This window comes from Helicoverpa zea, chromosome 28 (assembly GCF_022581195.2).
Source record: "Helicoverpa zea isolate HzStark_Cry1AcR chromosome 28, ilHelZeax1.1, whole genome shotgun sequence".
NCBI lineage: Eukaryota > Metazoa > Arthropoda > Insecta > Lepidoptera > Noctuidae > Helicoverpa > Helicoverpa zea.
Window position 1 is genome coordinate 1,144,520 of NC_061479.1, and position 8,803 is coordinate 1,153,322.

At 39.7% G+C, this 8,803-nt stretch overlaps 1 protein-coding gene across 1 annotated transcript in view; it reads right to left on the reverse strand.

Annotated features, from left to right (window-relative positions):
* Positions 1-4,597, reverse strand: part of LOC124643788 (fatty acyl-CoA reductase 1) — a 29,726-nt gene extending 25,129 nt beyond the window's left edge. The window contains exon 1 of the mRNA XM_047182883.1: positions 4,404-4,597. The gene's annotated coding sequence lies outside the window, so the exon portion shown is untranslated. The remainder of the gene's footprint in view (positions 1-4,403) is intronic.
* Positions 4,598-8,803: the final 4,206 nt, after the last annotated feature.

The following is an 8,803-nucleotide window of genomic DNA, read 5'->3' on the forward strand; positions in this document are numbered from 1 at the left end:
TGGAAGTCCACTCCCTTCTGCTTCATGTCCTCTTTCAGACAATCAATCCATCTTTTCCTCGGTCTACCTCTGCCTCTCCATCCTTCCACATTCATACTTAGCACACTCTTTGTAGCATGCGTTCCACACCTCTCACAAATGCCGATCTCTCATCTTCAACTCATTAAAACACCTGTGGGCCCACTAGGATCAAAGCCTGCCGGGGCTGCGGGATTGTTCGCGCGAGTTACTTACCGCGGCGCTGATACATAAAGGGCTTAAGAAGAAACATGATGGGTCTTAGTCAGTAAGAGTCTGACACTCCCTCACGCTGCACCCACGATGGGAGATGTCATTTGTTAAAATCAATATTTTATTGTCCAACGTAAGGGCTGCAGCCTCTTCTCATACAGAGAAGGATTACCTACATAATTTTTAAGTCCAAGATTCTTCTAGCTGTTTTCTCTTCCTAAACTAGCTGTTGAGTGCGGTGTCACCAACCGTCTTCTGTTGTTACTGTTACAGCCTTTTTATCGTCCCACTGCTGGGCTGCAGCCTCCTCTCACACGGAGAAGGATTGAGCATTAATCACCACGCTTGCTCAATGCGGGTTTCTGATTTCAGACTTTATAATCCGTCTTCAGTTTCTTGGTATACCCAGATGGTATGTGGATGTACCTTTAAATCGGTTTTAAAAACACGACCCACAAAGTTAGTTTCTTATCAAATCAAACCATTTTATTTTTAATTTCAAATAGGCCATTGCGGGCTCCTATAAAACGTCACACTATTTGCACGGTTCCAAAAAGTTGGCCTCATGGAGAAGAGCCAACAAGAAACTCCATAGACACTCTTTTAAAAAGTTATATTTTCACAAACTTAACTACATATGTACTTATTTTATTTCGACATATAAAAATACAGGTTGTGCCGAAATTAAAAACTTTTTTTTGCGAGATCGAGTTTTTGAACATCATGTAAAACAGGTGATTACCCTATACCAAGATAGAAGTAGGCACAAACATAGATATACGAAGGTAAATAATAGGTATTTCTATCATAATGTTATTGTCGGAAAATCCTAACAACAACTTGGTTTCATACATCATTAAATTACTTAATCTTGGACTTCGATCTTAAGACGAATTGCATCAATAGGAAAAATACAAGTTATAAATAGACTTTAAACTAAACTATGACAATAACAAAATATTCTAGTAAGTATAATATTGTTTTTCTGACTTTCTGACCCCGTCACTTACTTCTTATGTTTATGTACTTATTATTTCTATTATGATAGGTAAGTATAATACTTGGTTGACCCGGATTCACTACGCAGTCTGTCATAGATACATAAATACTGCATAGATTTCGTACTATAGGTAAGTATACCTATTATTTGATTTATAAAATGTAGTATTTTTCACAAAAAACCGACGCAAATAACTTAGCTTTCTATTAGTGAAAGAATTAACAAAATCGGTTCGCTAGATCTAGAGAATATCCCTACTTATAGCCTCACAAACTTACAGTCTGTCAGTGGACTGTCTGATAACAAAGGTGAAGGAAAACATCTTGAGGAAACCTGGAATATATATATAGTCTGAATTCACCAACCCGCATTGAGCAAGCGTGGTGATTAACGCTCAATCCTTCTCCGTGTGAGAGGAGGCCGCAGCCGAGCAGTGGGACGATAAAAAGCTGTAACTAACTGTCCTGTGGGACTACTGAACTTACCGTAATAAAAATATATAGCCTACTATCTTCCGCCCGCGGCTTCGTCCGCGTAGAGTTCGGTTATATCGCGTTTCCAAGAGAATTCTTCAAAAGTCCGGGATAAAAACTATCTTATGTTCTTTCTAAAGGTCAACTCTATCTCTGTACCAAATTTTATTAAAATCAGTTCAGTGGTTTAGACTTGACAGCGTAACAGACAGACATAGTTACTTTCGCATTTATAATATTAGTAGGGATGTTATTCGGAAAGAGTGTAGCTTCCCAACAGTGAAAGAATTTTTCAATACGGTTCATTAGTTTCTGAGCCTTTAGGGTACAAACAAACAAAACATGTTTCCTCTTTATATTATGCTCCTGCTCCACCTGCGTTAGCGTTAACGTTAATATCAATGGCTAACTACACGTTACTTATTGCATTAAAAATGCGTGTTGGCTACACTTAGGTACAATTTCGCAAAGAGTTAATCCCTCATGAAGTAACGCGTTAACACACATCAAAGAGGTTAAACTCAGACACACAAAATAATTCTAAAAACTAAAGCTTTCTCATTTGACCATTCCATTACCGTGCTCGTAAAATGCAGTTACCGCTTAAACAAAGTATCTACACTCGTCCTTGCATGCGTGCAATGAGATGGCATTAATGTAGCCAACATCACTTAGCGCTCTAAGCTACGCACTAAAACCCTTTGATGTGTCCAAAAAACCGACACCCGAGTTATCGCTTAACGTTTAATGCTATTCATAATGCCATTTGTATAAATTGCCATTAAAACGTTGGCCACATCTGCGTAATGCCAAAATTTAACGCGTTAAGACGCAGGTGGAGCAGTAGCATCAGTCTAAGTTATTACTTTTATATTCATCATTTTTTTTTCGGTCAAATGTTTCACTCGTGTAGAAGTTACGGTCAATCTACCGGCTGTCATTTGAACATCTTTAGCAGTCGTTACGGGTAGTCAGAATCCATTAAGAAGAACTATTTTTACCAAGGGGTATTGGTTTGCCCGGGTAACTGGGTTGAGGAGGTCAGATAGGCAGTCGCTCCTTGTGGCACACTGGTACTAAGCTGCATCCGGTTAGACTGGAAGCCGACCCCAGCATAGTTGGGAAAAGGCTCGGGAAATGACGGAGGTTTATCTATTCGGAAACCGGACATGACGATATGCGATTGTTTAACTAGGTATTGTATCTACAATATTGATATAGCGTCTAAAATTTACTGAAGTGCTGATATTTTTCACGCGTATGTGACAAAAGCTTTGTCCATATTTTTAGAACTAAGTCTAACACTATACCTAACTCATGATGAACTAGAATAAATATATCGGGTGTGTCGTACCTACCTAATCACATTAAATCCTATCACATATACTTTATGATATTCTATGGCGAATTGTAAACAAAACCTAATCCATTGAGTGGTTTAGCCACAGGAGTCATTTTTCGTTTTCATAATTTACAACATCATGTGTAAAGCAAAGATAAAGTTAGGAGTATCGAATGTTTTGACCAGTTGACAGCTGTCAGTTTTCAAGGGAGAATTTCAGTTGTTTGTGCTGACCGACTTTTATATAGTGTTCTAATTCTCACACATTTTTATTATTTACTTTGTTTGTTTATTGTTTTTACGTAAGTAGGTATTCTATTTTTCTCTTACACAAGTACATTAACCACTTCGACATATATTGACCTGTTAACCTGTATATTAACGTATATTTATTTTGTGAATTTCACCCACGTTTCACCCACGTCTCGGGAGAATCACTTCCCTCAACTGGGTAAAAGTATCCTAATTTCCTATTTCAGGCTCTGGCTAGACTAACTTCAGTAATGTTTCAGTAGTTTTGGCGTGTAAGCGTGACTGACAGACAGAGTTATCTTCGCATATATAATATTCCTATGATAATACTTTCTAAGTATATCTTGGACACCAATGGCTGATAAAAAGGTGAAGGAAAAACATCTCGAGGAAACCTGGACTATATAGTCTGAAATCACCAACCCGCATTGAGCAAGCGTGGTGATTAATGCTCAATCCTTCTCCGTGTGAGAGGAGGCCGCAGCCCAGCAGTGGGACGATAAAAATGCTGTAATAGTACCTAGTAGTTGTTGTTATTGTGAGAAATCACGTTAAATTTTCAGTTAAACACAACTTAGTGCATTCTAAGAATAACGATTATGCAACCTTTACAAAAGGACTCAAGGTTCACTAAGAATTTTGACTCGTATTTACATAAGATATTATGAGGTTAAACATTTACCTGCATAGTTATTTCAAAGTATTATCACTAAGTAAAAACCTAAGTATGAGAAAAAAGTTCTTTGCTGCGCCTGGCCGTTTCTTCGCGATAAGCCCAAAAACTGCAGGACAGCTGATTTTCACCAAAAAACAGGGTGATTAACGGTGATGGTTTTAGTATATTAACTACCTATGCAAGTTGCTATCGGGGCGGTTCAGTTAAAAATGCATCTTTGCAATGATTTACGAAGATTTAAAAATTAGTTTATTTAGGCGAATTTTAACTTCATGAAAGCACTTACCTACATCCCGATAAATCTAAAAATAACTTAACAAAACTCCTTAATATTCAGAAAATCCGAACACACGGAAAATGTAAGAAAACTCGAAGCATCAATTTTCCTCGTCAACAAAACAAGCTTAAAAAAATAAAAAATCAACTTACAAAATAAAGCACAGGAGCTGTCCAAAAACTGACAAATTCAACTGTAGTTAAGTCTAACTGGCAGTTAATTTAACTTGAGCACAGCACCGTATCTGTTAAGGTTCGAATGAGACTGCGGCCGTCCACAAGCATTACCAAACGAACTGCAGGCGACCGGTTAGTCACATTTCGTAACAGAACTAACATGAGTTACTAGACGTTTCCTCCTCGCAATGTCACCCTCGTCCTTGGTTGCGAAAACCATGCAATGTCAGGTGTTTTATAAGAGAAAAACCATCTTCAAAGTCGTCGTTATAAGGCTGAAGAGTTTTTTTTTTGGTTGTTTGTATTAGCTAAGGAATTATTGTGATTTGTAAAATTCTTTCAGTGTTACATAGCTTGAGAGAGGCTACTTTTGATCCTCGTGTGTGAAGTGACGTGGGTGAAACCTCTGTTAGAAGCTATAGTATCTAGATAATTTATTTCGGTGGCCCTTGGAATATCTACTTTTAAAAAAAAAAAATCGAATCTCATCTCCTAACTATCCAATTTTTCTGAAACAACTTAGCTTAGGTGCCTGACAGTTTAGAATGAAGGGTCAGTTTCATTTTTTATCTATAGAAAATAAAGTGTTATAACACTTATAGTTATCGGCACGAATCTTGAGCTCTGACCTACATTTGCGCAGAAGTGATTTATTAGCAAAGAACCAATCCCGAGTGACGGCTATGACGCGATGCGCTGCGGGCCAATCACCGCTTTAGCTTTAGCCCGCCCCCGCGCCTCACTTCATACCACAAAAGGGACCCAATAAATTACTTCTGCGCAGGTGAAGGTCAGAGCTCAAGATTCGTGCCGATAACTTAGCCAGAGTCACTGGGACATAGTGTAAGCTACACTGAACCAACCCAACTCAAGAGTGAAAGATTTTTCAAATCAGTTCAGTAGCAGCCTTTAACAAACAAATAAAACGTTTTTTTCTCATAAGTTTAGCTTACTAAAGATAATATAAGTACCTACGTACTTGCAATAGGTAGGTACTGAAAATTATGGGCGGGTATTGTGACGCACGACAAAGGCTCAGAAAAACTTGTTTGTATACGTACCTACGTAATTCATTATTGTTGTAAACATATTATGAGAATTCTGAATGCATTTTTTTGTCTTATTACCCATATGCCTTTTACTCAAATAAGATGGGGTCTGTCTGCAGCTGAGTACGAATGTTTTACTTGAAGAGACTGCCATCTGGTCAGATTAACCCAGTTAGATGTTTATGTAAGTATATATCTCATTAATTCCTATCACATATATTATGTACTTCATGATAATCTATGGCGAATTGTAAAAAAAAATAACCTAATCCAACCAGTGGTTTGGCCACAGGGATCATTTTTCTTTTTCATTATTTACATCATGTGTAAAGCAGAGATAAAGTTAGGAGTATCGAATGTTTTGACTAGTTGACAACTGTCAATTTCCAAGATTTTCCGTTGTTTGTAAAGACTGACTCTTATATGGTGTTGTAATTCTCGCACATTTTTATTTTATTGATTTTGTTTTTTTATTATTATTTTTTTGTGCTAATCGATATATATTAACCAGTATATTACCGTATTCAATTTAATGTGATAAGGTACGACACACCCGATATATGTATACTGCCTGATATGAAAAGGAGCATTTTTTTGTTTGTAGGTCAAAAATTCTTTCTCTTTTGGATAGCTAGACTATCCCTAAGTGACATAGGACATGGGTTTTATACATGTTTTCCGTGTGCGGGGTGTTATAGTTTCTATGTCGAGAGACTTTGTATTTTTGTAACTCTGCCTTTGACGGTCCCAAGCCCATATGAGAAAAGAGGAGGGTTGGTATGAGTTGGACCGCACAGCCGTAAAAGGTCAACGCCGAGCAACGGGCGGCGGTTTAACTAACCCGACACCTGCACCGAAAACACATGTGTGGAAGTGGCTTCAACGGCCAAGGAGTCCAAATACCTCCTGAAAATGTTTGGCGTAGAAGGCAAACGGAAAACCACTACGGCAAAAACTTTCCAAGAAAACCCTAACCTTTATGAAAATGTCGACTGTAAGGAATGAGCTATCTGGCGTTCCGGCTGATCCCCGGCGCCACTGGGTACCCGGGCCTAGTGGTGTGAAATGGACTACCGAAGCCTCTGGAGTGGTAGACCACCAGGCCACTTTTAGAGGAAATGTTACTGGAGGACAAAGAAAACACCTTAATCTATGCCAGCAATGCCTGGTAGCTACGTGGAATGTCAGAGGACTTTTGAAAACTGGCAAACTGAATATCGTAGAGAAAGAAATGAGGCAATATAATATATCCATCCTTGGCCTTGGAGAGACGCATATGAGAGGAGCAGGTCATTTTAATACCCATGATGGAAGCACTATGTACTTCTCAGGTGCTGTAGGAGAAAGTATCAACGGAGTTGGATTCATTGTACCCCCCACAATCAACAAATATGTTACAGGTTATAATACCGTTTCGGACAGAATTATAACCTTGAGACTAAATGCGAAGCCAATGCCTCTTAACATAGTGCAGATCTACGCTCCAACCGCACAATCATCTCCAGAATCTATTGACGAGTTTTACGCAACATTGGAGGCAACAATTACAGCCATACCGAAAAGAGAGATGCTCGTGATTATGGGTGACTGGAATGCTAAGATTGGCGATACGAGCGCTGACGATCACATGAGGAACGTTGTCGGTAAATACGGGTTAGGCGTAAGGAACCAAAGAGGAGAAAGGCTACTTGATTTTTGCATTACGCGGGAGCTAGCTGTACATAATACCCGTTTCAAGCACCATGTGCGAAGGCTGTACACTTGGGTTTCCCCCGGAGATAGATGCAGAAATCAGATAGATTATATAATGACTAGCTCGCGATGGAACTCGTCAATCCAAAACGTGAAGACATACCCTGGTGCTGACTGTGGCTCTGACCACAACTTACTGGTAGCTTGGATGAAACTTCGTCTTAAAAGGGCTAGCAAATCGAAGTCTCGACTGTGTAGGAAAATAGACCTCACAGAAGCTAAAACTTTTAGAGACCAAGTAGACCTAAAACTCAAAGGGCGGGAAGATACGATTAATACGGTGACAACCACTTGGAATAGTCTGAAATCCTCCATCACAGACACTTTACGAGAGATGACGAGAGCTGGCACCCGTCAACCAAAACGCAAGACCTTTATACAAGACGAAACATGGGAAGCAATAGAGAAGCGTAAAGACCTGAAGACCATAGGCCTTAATAAAGATGATGATGAATATAAACAGCGGGACAGAGAGGTGCAAAAACTTTGTCGTCGAGATAAAAATCGTCATCTAACCAATATATGCCGTGAAATTCAAGCACACGCCGACAGACTTCAACCAGGTGAACTTTTTAAAAAGCTTCGCTACCTCACTCGTAGCTTCAAACCGAAAACCTGGGTAGTAGAAGACGAACACGGGAGTGCTATCTCTGAATTAAATGAGGTAGCAGAGAGATGGCGGCAATATTGTCAAGATCTTTATCAAGACGTAACGACCTCTGTACAAGCCCATAGTCAACCATGTAGTAGCGAACAAGAACCTCCAATACTTTTTGAAGAGCTGGTGCAGGCGATCAAGACCACTAAAGATGGAAAAGCGCCGGGAATAGACCAAATCACTGCCGAAATAATAAAAGCACTGGGAGAAGAAGCTTTGAAATTGCTACATGAGCTCTGCAATAAAATTTGGTCAACGGGAGAGTGGCCACTTGATTGGACGCGATCAGTCATATTGCCGTTGCACAAGAAAGGGTCCACTAAAGTGTGCGACAACTATCGCACAATATCACTGATCCCACATGTCAGTAAAATCCTCCTTCACATACTCAATAAAAGGGTCCGCTACTACCTCGATCCCGAGATACCACAAGAACAAGCGGGCTTCGTGAAGGGGAAAGGAACACGTGAACAAATCCTCAATGTTCGACAAATAATTGAGAGCAGCCACGAGTTCGACAGCCCAGTGATCCTTTGTTTTGTGGACTACAAAAAGGCTTTTGACTGTGTAGTGTGGGAAAAGCTGTGGAAAGTTTTGTCCGAAATGGGAGTTCCTCTTCACTTGACTACACTTGTCAGGAAACTATACGAAGGCAGCAGAGGTTCAGTGCGCATCGAAGAGTGCATGTCTGATGAGTTTCGTTTCCAGAAAGGTGTGAGACAAGGTTGCATCCTATCGCCTATCCTATTCAACATATACGGGGAATATATCCTAAGGAAAGCTTTAGAAGGATGGGAAGGCGGAGTTAATATAGGCGGTGTTCGTGTAGCAAATCTGAGATATGCAGATGACACTACTTTACTAGCGGAATCAGCCGGCGAGATGGAGGAACTTTTGCGACGGGTAGAAAATATTAG